The sequence below is a fragment of the Cherax quadricarinatus genome, unplaced genomic scaffold, assembly GCF_038502225.1.
Source record: "Cherax quadricarinatus isolate ZL_2023a unplaced genomic scaffold, ASM3850222v1 Contig118, whole genome shotgun sequence".
Lineage (NCBI taxonomy): Eukaryota > Metazoa > Arthropoda > Malacostraca > Decapoda > Parastacidae > Cherax > Cherax quadricarinatus.
In genome coordinates, this window is record NW_027195144.1 from 307,501 (window position 1) to 322,500 (window position 15,000).

Below are 15,000 nucleotides of genomic sequence, written 5' to 3' on the forward strand. Positions count from 1 at the left end.
CCAGGGTCGGTCCAGTAAAACTTTAAAAATTCTAGCAGCTTTCTATCTTGCGGGAGAAAGCTGGTAGGCTTATGTATGAGAGAATGGGTCTACGTGGTCAGTGTTCGCAGTATAAAAAAGATCCTGAAGAATGCTGCAGTGCTTAATGAAAAAAAAAACTGTAACTGTGGTTTAGGTGCAAAACAGGGACTTTGCAGTGTATTTTCGTATGGTTTTTACGGTTGTATTCTCGGTTTCTTGGTCTCATTTGATAGAATGGAAGATTTGTTACAGAAATAAAGATGATTTTGAATGGTTTCATGGATAAAAATAGCTTGAAGTTGAGCTCAAAGTAGTGGAAATGTTCGACTTTTGCCAACGTTCAAAAGTAAACAAAACACGTCACGCGTAAAATACACATCAACTGGCCAGTCTAATATGCATTCACGAATGCACTGACATTATACGTGCGGCTCCTCTTGCATGATAGAATAATGATAGATGGACTGACTGGTGTTCAGCTATCAAAACTTTGGAGCCCAGTCCCTGCACCTGTTATGTACCTCTGTAATCCTTTGACTACCGCTCACAGGATGGGTATGGGGTGCATAATTAAGATATTAAACTAAACTTAACTTATTTATACAATTATTACCATTATGCAGTAGTCTTAATAACAGTAATAATTCTATTTTTTGTGTGAATAAAAATTTAAAGGGCCTGGAGATGTGACTAATGAACAAAGAAAATTTTATTTTAGTGCCAGGAATGTCTACAGTATTTATTCTGGACCCTATTTTGGAATTGGCATTTCTTGAATTTTGTGTGAAATTGGCCAAAATAGTACAGTGGACCCTCGAACAACGATATTAATCCGTTCCTGAGAGCTCATCGTTAGTCGAAATTATCGTTAGTCTAGTTAATTTTCCCCATAAGAAATAATGGAAATCAAATTAATCCGTTCCTGACACCCCAAAGTATTGAAAAAAAAAATTTTACCACATGAAATATTAATTTTAATACACACAAACTGAAGAAGACATGTACAATTACATGACACTTACCTTTATTGAAGATCTGGTGATGATTGATGGGATGGGAGGAGGGGAGAGTGTGGATGGTGTTAGTGTTTAGAAGGGGAATCCCCTTCCATTAGGACTTGAGGTGTCAAGTCCTTGAGGACATTGTTTTTCCTGAACACTCTGGGAGTTTCAGAGTGATACACCAATAAAGGCTTCACTTTGCAATCACCACTAGCATTAGCACACATCAACAGAGTAAGCCTGTCTTTCATAGGCTTATGTCCTGGGAGTGCCTTTTCCTCCTGAGTAATGTAGGTCCTGCTTGGCATTTTCTTCTAAAACAGGCCTGTTTCGTCACACTTAAACACTTGTTCAGGTTTCAATTCTTCACTGTCTATGTACTCCTTGAATTTCTGCACATATTTTTCAGCTGCTTTTTGGTCCGAAGTGGCAGCCTCACCATGCCTTATCACACTATGTATGCCACTACGATTCTTAAATCTCTCAAACCAACCTTTGCTGGCCTTAAATTCACTCACATCACCACTAGTTGTAGGCATTTTTCTAATTAAATCGTCATGCAACTTCCTAGCCTTTTCACATATGATCGCTTGAGAGATGCTATCTCCTGCTATCTGTTTTTCGTTTATCCACACCAATAACAGTCTCTCAACATCATCTATCACTTGTGATCTCAGTTTCGAAAAATAGTTGCACCTTTGGCAAAAACAGCTTCCTTGATTGCCGTTTTCTTGGCCACAATAGTAGCGATGGTTGATTAGGGTTTTGTGTACAACCTGGCCAGCTCGGAGACACGCACTCCACTTTCATACTTAGCAATGATCTCTTTCTTCATATCCATAGTAATTCTTACCCTTTTTGCTGTAGGGCTGGCAGTAGAAGCTTTCTTGGGGCCCATGGTGACTTATTTTGCAGGTGCAATCACTAAAAACGCTGTGATAATATGAAATGTTCAGATTGTATGTTTGGTTGGGAATGCGGTGGCTGGCTGGCTTGTAAACACTGGCCACAAGTGGACGCGTCTCAAATGGAACGAATCGCGTTGGTCGAGTTTTTTAGCGCTAGTCGAGGCAAAAATTTTGCGTTAAAATGTATCGCTAGTCGGATTTAACGTTATACGATGCCATCGTTGGTCGAGGGTCCACTTTATTTTCTAATCACTTGATTGGGTAATTGAAATAGGTAAATGGGCAGTTTCTTGTACTCAGTCGATAGAATAATTATTATTATTATAATCAAAAAGAAGCGCTAAACCATAAGGGTTATATAGCGCTGCATGGCAGGAAGGAAGCAAGGGTATCAGGTGACAAAAGGGAGATGGATGAGTAATATGTTATGGAGAACAGCGGGGCAGTGTATGGTGAAAGGGTAGAGGGCAGCAAGAGATTGAGGTAGAAAGGGCTGAGGGGAGTGCGATAGGTATCCTCATCAGAGTTTGTTGAGTAAATCAGTCGTTGTCAAGAAATCAATGAGAGAGTCAGGATTAAAGGAGGGTCCATCAGCAAGAAGGGAAGGTAAAGAGAGAGTAGTAGAGCAGAGACAACGTTGGAGGTAAATTCTGCGTGCTCGTTGATAGAGAGGGCAGTCTAACAGAATGTGGCTAATCGATACTGGAACTTGACACTCCTCACAGAGAGGAACAGGGTGCCTCTCCATGAGATACCCATGAGTAAGACGAGTGTGGCCAATGCAAAGGCGGGAGAGAGTAGTCTCCCAACCTCGGCACTGTTGACAAGAAGACTGCCAGTAACCTATGCTCGGTTTAATAGAATGAAGTTTGTTACCGAGCAGAGTTGACTAACATTGTTGCCAATGGGTGTGAAGGTGGGTAGCTATTACAGCAAAATAGTCCAGAAATGGAACACCTCTATATGAAACTGGTAGGTCATGTACTGCTGACCGCGCAGCAGTGTCTGCCTGTTCATTGCCCTGTATGTCGACATGACCAGGAACCCAACAAAAAACAATATCTTTATGCTTGATAGAGATATGGCGTAGCCAAAGTTGGATACGGAGAACTAGGGGGTGAGGTGTATCAAATTTTCGTATAGCCTGTAGAGCACTAAGAGAGTCTGAGACTACTACAAATGATGACACAGGCATAGATGCAATATGAATAAGTGCTGCAAGAATGGCATACAATTCAGCAGTAAAAATGCTAGCTGAAGATAAATGCCCTCGCACAACGCTGTCCGGAAACACTGCTGCGAATCTGATGCCATCTGAAGACTTAGAGCCATCTGTGTACAAAGCGATGGCATGAGAATGAGAGTGGAAGTGATCAAGAAAAAGAGAGCGGGAAGCCACTGTAGGCAGTTGGGCTTTTGAGCAAGGGAGGGAGAAAGAACAGACCCAAACAGCTGGAACTTCCCAGGGGGGTAAGGAAAAGTGAGATGCTACATGAACATATAAAGGTGGTAACTGAAGGGAAATCAAGAGCGAATGTAGGCAAAGAGAAAAGGGACGGAGCAAACAGGGGCGGCGAACAAATAAAGAATGTCTACTAATAACGGTGACTATTCTATAAATGGAAGGATTGAGCAGATCGTGAGAGTGTACATAGTAGCGAAGGCAGTGGGCATCACGGCGATCAGACAAGGATGGAACATTTGCTTCTGCATAGAGGTTCTCAACAGGGGAAGAGCGAAAAGCACCAAGGCATAAACGTAATCCTTGGTGATGGATGGGGTTAAGGCAAGAGAGAGTAGCAGGAGAGGCCGCTGAATAAATCTGGTCACCATAATCGAGTTTCGGTAAAATGAGGGCTGAATGTAGGCGAAGCAGAGTTTGACGATCAGCTCCCCAGGAAAGATGAGCAAGGGTTTTAAGAACGTTCAGCCGGCTGTGACAAGTTGCCTTCAGAGAGGTAATGTGAGGTTTTCAGGATAACCTACGGTCAAAGAGAAGGCCTAGAAACCTGACTGTATCATGTTCAGGAATACGGGAGCCATAGAGGTACAAAGGATAATCGGAGTTGACAGTGTGTCTAGTGAAAGTAATTTGGTGAGTTTTGGTACTGGAAAATTTAAACCCATGCATGGTGGCCCAATTGGAAACATGGTCGACCGCATGCTGGAGAGAAACTGTAATGAGATGACAGTCAGCGCCTGCACAAGTAATAGTGAAGTCATCAACATAGAGTGATGACCAGATATTGGATGGAAGAACAGAGGCCAAATCATTTATAGCAAGGAGAAAAAGTGTTGTGCTCAGAACACATCCCTGAGGGACACCTTCAGCTTGGACGAAGTCCGGGGAAAGCACATTATTGACTCGAACACGGAAATGTCTGTCTGTTAAAAAGTTCTTAAGGAAAGATGGTAAATTGCCTCGGAGGCCTAAGGAGTGGGCTTGGGCCAAAATATTATACCTCCAAGTTGTGTCATATGCCTTCTCAAGGTCAAAAAATATGGCAATAACTGAGTGGTTATTCACAAAGGCATTACGAACATACGTATCCAAGTGTAGTAAGGGGTCTATGGTAGAACAGCCCTTACGAAAGCCATATTGACGAGTGGAGAGACTGTTGTGTGTCTCTAAATACCACATTAAACATCGATTTACCAGACATTCCATCACTTTGCAAACTGCACTAGTAAGAGCAATGGGACGATAGTGGGAGGCATCATGTCCCTTAGTACCCAGCTTGCGGAAAGGGAGAACAATGGCAGATTTTCACAGCTGGGGAAGAACTCCTTGTGCCCAAATAACACTGAAGAGGTGTAAAAGGACTACAAGGGCTGACTGATGTAAATGTTGTAACATACAAATATGAATGTCGTCAGGCCCAGCTGTCGATGATCGGCAAGCTGAGAGTGTTGCCTCCAGTTCCTGAAGTGTAAAAGGCACATTATACTGTTCTTCTCTGAGAGAAGAAAAGTCCAAGGGCACTAACTCTCTGGCAGACTTTGGGGAAAGAAACGAGGGGCATAGATGGAGCCCCCGGGAAATATGGACCAGATGAGTGCCAATTTCAATGGCAATGTCAAGAGGGTTTGCTTCATCAGTACCGGTGACCCGTAGAACAGGAGCCGGGTCAGGAGAGTATTTGCCACTCAATTTCCTCACTTTTTTCCAGACTGCACTCATAGAGGAAGCAGAGGTGATGGTGGAAACATAATCTCGCCAGCAAGTGCGTTTAGCATCACGGATGACACGGCAAGCGATCGCACGCTTCTGCTTAAACTCAAGAAGTCTCTCGTCGGTTCTATTTTACCGGTACCTGCCCCCATGCAACGCGTTTCAAATGTACTACACGAGCACAAGCAGGAGACCACCAAGGCACGCTCTTCTGAGAATGTCTGCCTGAGGTTTGAGGTATAGAATGAGAAGCTGCGGTGAAAACTGAGGTTGAGAAGATGTGTAGGAGCTCATCAATGGAGGATGAAGAAGGAACCTCACTAAATGCAGTGAGTTGTGAGTAAAGGTCCCAGTTTGCCCAATCAAATTGCCAGCGAGGGCTATGGAATGGTGGTGAATATGAAGGAGAAGTAAGAATGATTGGAAAATGATCGCTGTCATGTAAGTCCGGTAGAACAGACCAGGTGAAGTCTTGTGCAGTGGAGGGAGAGCAGACCGATAGATCGATGCAAGAGAGAGTATGAGTACGAGGATCAAAATGGGTGGGTGTACCCGTATTTAAAACATGGAGGGGGTGAGACGCGAGAAAAGCCTCCAGCTGGATGCCACGTGAGTCACAATGAGACCCCCCCCCAGAGGAAATGGTGGGCATTAAAATCACCAAGTAACAGAAGTGGTTGTGGTAAGGATGAAACAAGAAAGGCAAAATCTGGGATAGAAAATGCTCGAGAAGGAGAGAGATATAAAGAACATATTGTAAACAACCTGTTCAAGTGGATACGGGCTGCAGTGTAATGCAGCGAGGTATGGACAAATAGTTAACAGTACGGAATATCATTGCGTAGAAGAAGGGCACTTTCATTAAAGGTCCCATCTGAGAAAGGATCCGAAGAATACAATAAATTATAGCCTGAGATAGGTTGGAAAACAGCCGAGTGTAATTTTGGTTCTTGTAAGCAAGCACCAACAGGGGAAAACCTGGAAAGCAACATCTGAAGCTCACCCCGATTACCCCTGAGGCCGTGGATATTCCACTGTAAATAGGCCATGATTGGCAATGAAGAAAATACCAGGAATCCGTAGGGAAGGGCACCTACGGACTAGAGGGGTTAGAAAAGTCAACGTGCGGTGGCATTGGAAGACGTTCAAGCAGTGAAGGAATGGAGCGTTGTGAAGAATGGAGTTGTGGAGATGAAGGAGAGGGAAGAGAAGGAACAGGAGGTGGATCAGTGTCCATTGAAGGTTTAGTCTCTGCAATATATTCTGAAATGGCTTCAAGTGTTTCTGAATTCAAAGATGTATGGGAGACAATATTGGAGGTAGAAGGAGGAGGGTGAGTAAAGATTGGGACAGTAATGGACTGTACCAAAGTAGAGGGGGACAAAAGAGTGTAGGGGACTGGAGAAGAAGTGTGGGAGGGGACAGAAGAGGCAGAAACCTGGGAGGAGGGAGAAACTTGGGAGGGGACGGGGGAGGAAGGCATAGTACGAGGAGGAGGGTGAACCTCCACACTTGTAATACAGCCAGAGAGAGGGGAAAAACTAGGCACAGAGACTCGAAAGGTAAAATGCGGAGGTGGAAGAGGGAAGGAGGGGGCAAAGAAGATTTGAGCAATGGGGATTTTTTGGTCTTCTGAGAAGTAGAGGGGCAATTGGTATAAGGTGTCGGATGAGGTCTTGTCGATACCGTGGCTTGTAAGGAAGGACTTGAAGATGTGAGAACAGACTGAGTTGTAGTCGGGATGTCAGAGCCCAGGACAGCAAAAGGATTAGATACCGGAGTGGCTATGGGAGGGGTAACAACAGAGGAGGCTGCAGAAGATGGGACCCCAGAAGTGGGGGGACGTTTTGAAACACGAGAATAAGAAACACAGGGTAGTCTCCCTTGGAGGCGGAGATTAGAAACTGCCATAGCATAAGGGAGACCTTCTGCCTCTTTGAGGCAACGGATTTCACGCTCATTTAAGTAGACCTGGCAACGGCAAGAGTACGAAGGGTGAGCCTCATTACAATTAAGGCAAGATGGAGGTTGACTGCAAGATGTATTAGAATGGTCGTCGGCACCACAGACTGGGCATTTGGCTATAGATCTGCAATATTTCGCTGGGTGACCAAAACGTGACCAAAACAATTTCTACACTGTTGCGGTGTAGGGATCACCTTCCGAACTTGTAACCGATGTCCCGCGACATAAACAGAGGACGGGAGTTCCCGGCTGTCGAAAGTTAATCGAGCCACATTGCAAGGGTATCGTCTCCACCTGTGGGCAGGAAGGACATAAGTGTCTACTTTGAGGATTGGGAGATCTTGGAGTTCCAGCTATTCAAGAATGTCATTGCCACATGACTGGAAATTCTGTTGGACTATGGTATGGGGCAGAATGACAGTACAGCTACAAGAATTGAGGGAAAGATGTTTTTCAATAGTGATAGGAGTAGTATCGATATGCGAAAGGAGAGAAAGATCATGAGCTTGGGTAGCATTCTGGACAGTGACGATGCATGTACCGCTCTTGAGAGCATGAAATGAAATATCTCTACCAACATGGCGCAGGAACGCTTTGCCAATACTATGGTCAGAAAGATAGGCAGAAGAAGAAGTCGGTCTTAAAGCAAAGAATTTAGTCCATTGTGTGGTCCGAAACTGAGCGTGGAGAGGGAGTGCATGACGTGTCGGTCTTTTCTGAGTAGAATGGAAATGTAACAAAGTAATATCATCAGGAGATTGTCGTTGGCGTTTAGGAGTAGGACTGGAGTTGGTCCGATGTGAAATGGGCTGGCGATTCGAAAATTGCCGTACCGTAGAGGGAGAGGCCGGAAGCATAGTCAAAGGAGAGCAGAGGTCAGACAAATCGAAGGAGTCAGTCAAAGCCCCAGTACCTGAAGCGGGTGAGGAAACAGCACCAGCAAGAGGTACAGGGGCATCAGGAGTGTCCTAAGAGTGGTCAAAAAACAAGGCAGGGTCAAAATGGGGTGCGGTATCAAGAAAGGGCCCGGGGGTAGTAGGTTCATGGACTGGGTTCTCCATGGTTAGGTTACACCTTTGCTTTATGTTTTTAAGAAAAAAACAGAAAGAAGAAGAAAACTAAAAATAAAAAAAAAAAGGGGGGGGGAGCGGGGAGGAATAGTTCCCAGGAGGAATGAAAGGGCCAGAAATCTCCCTCCGTGCCCAAGAGGACTTCAGCACTGCTAGTAGCGCAGATGCAGCATGCAACCCATGCCATACCCTACCCTTCATGCCAGTAAACCAGCATCCGGGATAGCAACCTCACATCTGCCGAGCTACCGTGGTGGACAAAAGAGAGGGCGGCCGGATATCTGCCACAAAGCATACCTCCTTCGGCCACCACCCCAGAATCCGAAAGGTGGCTTCCAGAGATACACCCGTCGCCCGAAAGACACCCAAAGCCACACTCCGGGATACCGGAGAGGGATCGGGACATCCCCAGGTGATCCAGATTCCACGGCAAACTACGCCACCGCCAAGAACCTCAACAGAATGGGATGGACCCCGGTACCCTTTCCCCTACCTAGGAACTAGTGCGCCTGTGGGAAAAATCCCAAAGGCCAAAAAGAGGAAGGGCAAAAGGGAGGGGTGGGGAGGAAGAGGAGGAAAGGAAAAAGGGGAGGATGGGATAGGGAAGGGGGGATTGGGGGGTAATTAGGTTTGGTCTGAGGAAGGAGACTGACAGGTCTAATTCCTCAGACCAAGAGCCTCTTCACCATGCCATGGAGCCCCCCTTGAAGAGGTCGATAGAATAAAAGGAATTCTAGCTAAACGGCTGTGAGTTTGGTCAACTGGAACAGGGGAATTTGCCTAAAATAGGGCTCAAAGTAGGCAAAATTACCATTGCGTAAATATTGCCAAGACTCCAACTTTGCGAGAGCATAATTCCGTAAGTTTTCCATCAATTTTGTGCTTTTGGTTTCATTACCTTCGGAAAAATATTCTCTATTATTTCATGAGAAAAAAATTATTTTTTTTTTTTTTACAGAAATTCTTTGTCACTGAGAGAAAGTTTGAGTGAAGGGGTCGTGACACTCAAAAGGATTAATATCTCTCATTAATACATTCAACATTTGCATAAATATTTCATATTTCATTTAACATTTATGTAAGTACAGTACTTTTAGGATTAGTGAATGACTGTTAACACTTTCAGTGGCCTTCACTACACCATTGAGACAGATGTCTCTCACATAATTCTGTCATGAGCTCAGCTCAGATAAGCTGTCAGCACTGAATTTTAGCCTGGATATGAGAGAATGGGTCTGCATGGTGGGTGTGCACAGTATTAAAAATCCTACCCCATGCATGGCATGATGGGAAAACCAAACTCTGACCTTGCATTTTGTTTAAAATTGCAATTTTGAGGTGTTTCCTAGGATGGTTTTTATGGGTTTGTTTGTGGTATCTTGGTATTATTTGATAGAATGGAAGAAATGTTATTGAAATACAGATGATATTAGTTGATTTTAAGATGGAAAGTTGTTTGAACTCATGCTTAACCCTTAAACTGTCCAAACGTAGATCTACGTTCACTTGCGTGGCACTCCGAATATTTTGAAAAATAAAAAAATCGTTGTTTTTCTTTTAAAATGAAGAGCACATTTTTCTACATGTTATAGGATTAAAAAAAATTTTAGGGTCAGTACTTACGGAGATATAAGACCATGAAGTTGGCTTTGGATGCTCACCTGTCAGCAACATCGACTCCTGCCGCTTGCAGAAGTGTTGCCAATATACCTTTTTTTCTTTTCATTTTTATTTTAATTTATTTTTTTTTTATGTTTTGATAATTACAGTTTGTAATAGTTCTTGTAATTTCATAGCCAATCTTTGTTCTGACACTAATATTAGGTACTGAAATAGTGCTCAAATAGTCACAATCACATTGACAGGTGAACATTTACACCTGCCTGGGTTATATACGTAGTATTGTCTGGAAATATATACAAAGTATTTATAGGTCCCAGCAATGTTTTAGATACCCTGGCATATACATGTACCTTGAAGCATGGTGTTACGAAAGGCATCCCTATACTGTTGACAGCCTAGTGACATTTGATAAATGCCCACTGCTCCAGCTAACCCTCACCCTCACTGTATTTGTTATCACTGTTACACACAAACATGTCTTGTCTCTCTGTTTATTTATCTGTCTGTCTATCTGCCTATCTGTCTATCTGCCTGTCTGTCTGCCTGTCTGTCTGTCTGTCTATCTGTCTCTGTCTATCTGCCTGCTTGCCTGTCTGTCTGTCCCTGCTTATCTGTCTTTCTGTCTACCTACAGTGGACCCCCGACATTTGATATTAATCTGTTCCTGAGAGCCATCAAATGTCGAAAATATCGAAGTCAAATTAATTTTCCCCATAAGAAATAATGGAAATCAAATTAATCCGTGCAAGACTCCCAAAAGTATGAAAAAAAAATTTTAACACATGAAATATTAAGTTTAACCCATGAACGGTCCAAACATATATATACGTTCACTACTGTACTGCCCCAACTTTTTTGAGAAAAAAAATATTGCTGTTTTTTATAGGAAAAAAGAGCATATGGTACCCAGGCATCCCCAATTATTTTAATATGGCGCACAGTGAGTGCTCACACCCATTCTCTCATGTCTAGGGGACTCAGGCTTATCGTGGCAATGTAAAATGTATGACACATAAAATGTATATATATGTTTGGGGCACTAGCGGTAAAAACGTATATATACGTTTGGACCATTTACGGGTTAATGCAATAGAATAATTACAATAACAATAACAATAGATTAATAACAATAGAATAATTGACAATTACCTTTAATGAAGATCTGGTGATGATTGATGGGATGGGAGGAGGGGAGAGTGTGGATGGTGTTAGTGTTTAGAAGGGGAATCCCCTTCCATTAGGACTTGAACTGGCAGCCTCACCATGCCTTACCACACTGTGTATGCCACTATGATTCTTAAATCTTTCAAACCAACCTTTGCTGGCCTTAAATTCACTCATATCACCACTAGTTGCTGGCAATTTCTTTACCAAATCATCATGCACTCCGACACACGCACTCCACTTTCGTACCTTGCAATTATCTCTTTCTTCATTTCAATAGTCATTAGCACCTTTTTTCTCGAAGGGTTGGCACTAGAAGCTTTCTTGGGGCCCATGGTTACTTATTTTGCAGAAACAAGCACCAAAAACAGTGATAATATGGATAATGTGGAATGTACTGAATGTATCCTTAGATGCGCGCACACTGGCTGGCTTGTAAACACTGGCACACATGGGGCAGTTTAGGCCACACGTGGACACGTCTTGTACAAATCGTATCAAATGTCGGGTTTTCCATCGAATGTCGAGGCGAAATTTTTGCGTAAAAATGCATTGAATGTCAGATATATCGAATGTCGATGCCATCAAATGTCGGGGGTCCACTGTGTATCGCACTCCTTGAAGAATCGTGTTATGGCATCTGTTATCAGCTCGGTGACATTTGATAAATGGGTGCTCGGGGAACCCTGGCTTTATTTATTTTCACTGATACACACAAACATGTTTCTGTCTATCTGTCTGTCTATCTTTTCCTGGAATTTTTGGGTTATCCTAGGTAATTTAAGCTATGTATAATAACTGTACTTATGTGTACATGTGAGACAGAGATATAGATTGACAGAGATATAGACAGATATATAGATAGACAGTGTTATAGATAGGCAGAGATATAGACAGATAGAGATATAGACAGAGAAACAGCCAGAGACAGCCAGAGACAGCCAAAGCAAGACAGCCAGCCAGCCAGCCTGCCGAATACATAAGAACATGAGAAAGAAGGAACACTACAGCAGGCCTACTGGCCCATGCAAGGCACACATGAATAAAGACCACCTACTACTAACAGGAGATTTCAACATAAACATACTACACGACCAGGACCCACAAGTAATCGAATTCACAAACACAATGAGTAACTGCCTGTTGCTACCAGCAATATCTAAACCTACAAGAATCTCCGAGACAAGCATCTCCTTAATAGACCACATCTGGACAAACACCATATCCCCTTTAAAATCAGGCATAATCACAGACAACACTACAGACCATTACCCAACCTTTCTCATAACTAATCTGGGCAAACTGCCACAAGACATTACTAAAGTAACCTTCAGACTACATAACGAGACAGCATATAAATAATTTTCTAAAAAAAAGCCCAATGCCTCTATAACAGACATTGCCCCAGAAAAACTAAACAGATCACAGCAAAGAGACTGAATAATCCCTGGCTAACACCAAGCATCCTCAAATCCATTAACACAAAGCACAAATATGAAAAACAGTATAGAATGGGTCAAATAACTAGAGAACAGTCGAAAAGTTACTCTTCAGCACTTACCAGCCTGATAAGGTCAAAAAAATTGTATTATGAAAATAGATTACATAACATCAAAGGTGATATGAAAAAAACCTGGAAAAAACAATCTGAAATTCTTGGAACTAAAAGGTTATCCAAAAACAAAGCAATCAAACTAACAAAATCAGATGAACCCCTACTCACTTCAACCGAAACAGCAAACAGACTTAATGTTTTCTTCTCCACCATAGGAAAAAATCTAGCAAACAGAATACCAAGCACAAACACCCATCCATCAGACTACCTCATAGGTACCTACCCAAATACACTATTCCTAGCTCCAACCAACCCCATTGAAGTTATGCTCATCATAAACGACCTTAAAAATAAGGCAGGAGACATAAACAACTTGCCTGCTTTTATGTACGAAAAAGCTTCTCAAGTATACAGTGTATTGTCACCAATTATTGCAACGCTCTTTAACAAATCCATTGAATCATCTACCTTCCCAACAATCCTCAAAATAGCGAGGGGTCACTCCGATCCATAAAGGAGGTGACCAAGCTGACTTGAATAACTATAGACCAGTATCTAACTTACCACTGCTCTCTAAAATCTTTGAAAAATTAATTCATAGATGGATCTATTCCTACCTCGTTTCACACAACATATTAAACCCTTGTCAGTTTGGATTCAGGAATAATAAAAGCACAAATGATGCTATTATACACATGCTAGAACTAATATATACCGCACTTGAAAAGAAAGAAGTCCCGCTGGGCATTTTCATTGATTTACGTAAAGCTTTCGATACAGTCGACCATGAACTGCTGTACTCCAAATTAATGCACTATGGTATCAGAGGCCACTCCCTCAACTACCTAAAGTCATACCTTAGTAACAGAACTCAATATGTGTATGCAAATGATGCAAACTCTTCCACCCAACCAATCACAGTAGGAGTCCCACAAGGAAGCTTCCTTGGACCACTCCTCTTTCTCATCTACATCAATGATCTACCGAATGCATCACAGCTACTCAAACCCATATTATTTGCAGATGACACTACATATGTCTTTTCCCACCCAAACATAGTCATACTAGCAAACACAGTCATTGCTGAATTACAGAAAATATCTGCCTGGATGATGACTAACAAACTTACCCTGAACACTGATAAAACCTATTTCATTCAGTTTGGAAACAAAGCTGCAAATGATCCACTTAACATAACGCCAAATGGATCATCAGTCACAAGACTCACAGAGGGAAAATTCCTAGGTATCCACCTTGACAGTAGCCTTAAGTTCCGGACACATACAACAAATCACCAAGAAAATCTCCAAGACTGTAGACTACGTTCCACAATCAGCTCTCCTGGCACTGTACCATTCACTCATATACCCTTATCTTACATGTGGAATTTGTGAATGGGGATCAACAACATCCAATCACCTAAAACCCCTAATAACCCAGCAAAAGGCAGCAGTAAGAATGATAACAAATTCCCACTCCCGCCAGCATACTCCACCAATTTTCAAAAGTCTGAATCTGCTCACCATTAATAACATCCATAGTTATTCATGTGCCTACTATATACACAGAACAATATAAGCAAATATAAACCCCCCACTCAAACTTCTCCTCACCAACTTAAACAGGACACATGACCACAACACAAGACACAGATCTCTTTTTGATATACCTCGTGTCCATGTCACACTATGTAAAAACTCTATGCACATAAAGGGCCCCAAAATATGGAATTCATTACCAGAAGATGTTAAAGTAACCCAGTCTGAAAATCAATTTAAGACTCTTCTCAAAAGCCACTTAATCACCCTAGACTAAATGCTAAATACTCAGTACTCACTTACTCACCTATGTACTCCCACATCATAACTGAAACAATTACTTTGAACCTTTTATCCATTGTTGACAGGAATATAATTGAATCATTGTTTTTCACAAAAGCATTTTCGAATATAAATATATCTTTGTATTATACAAATTTTGATTCATTTATAATTAATATTCTACTGTACAACTAAGAAATGTTAAATGTTGATGAAGATAGGGAAGCTGTGATTTCGTGTATAGGGCAAGGAGGAATAACATCTTGTAGGAGTGAGGAAGAGCCAGTTGTGAGTGTGGGGGAAGTTCATGAGGCAGTAGGTAAAATGAAAGGGGGTAAGGCAGCCGGGATTGATGGGATAAAGATAGAAATGTTAAAAGCAGGTGGGGATATAGTTTTGGAGTGGTTGGTGCAATTATTTAATAAATGTATGGAAGAAGGTAAGGTACCTAGGGATTGGCAGAGAGCATGCATAGTTCCTTTGTATAAAGGCAAAGGGGACAAAAGAGAGTGCAAAAATTATAGGGGGATAAGTCTGTTGAGTATACCTGGTAAAGTGTATGGTAGAGTTATTATTGAAAGAATTAAGAGTAAGACGGAGAATAGGATAGCAGATGAACAAGGAGGCTTTAGGAAAGGTAGGGGGTGTGTGGACCAGGTGTTTACAGTGAAACACATAAGTGAACAGTATTTATTTATGGA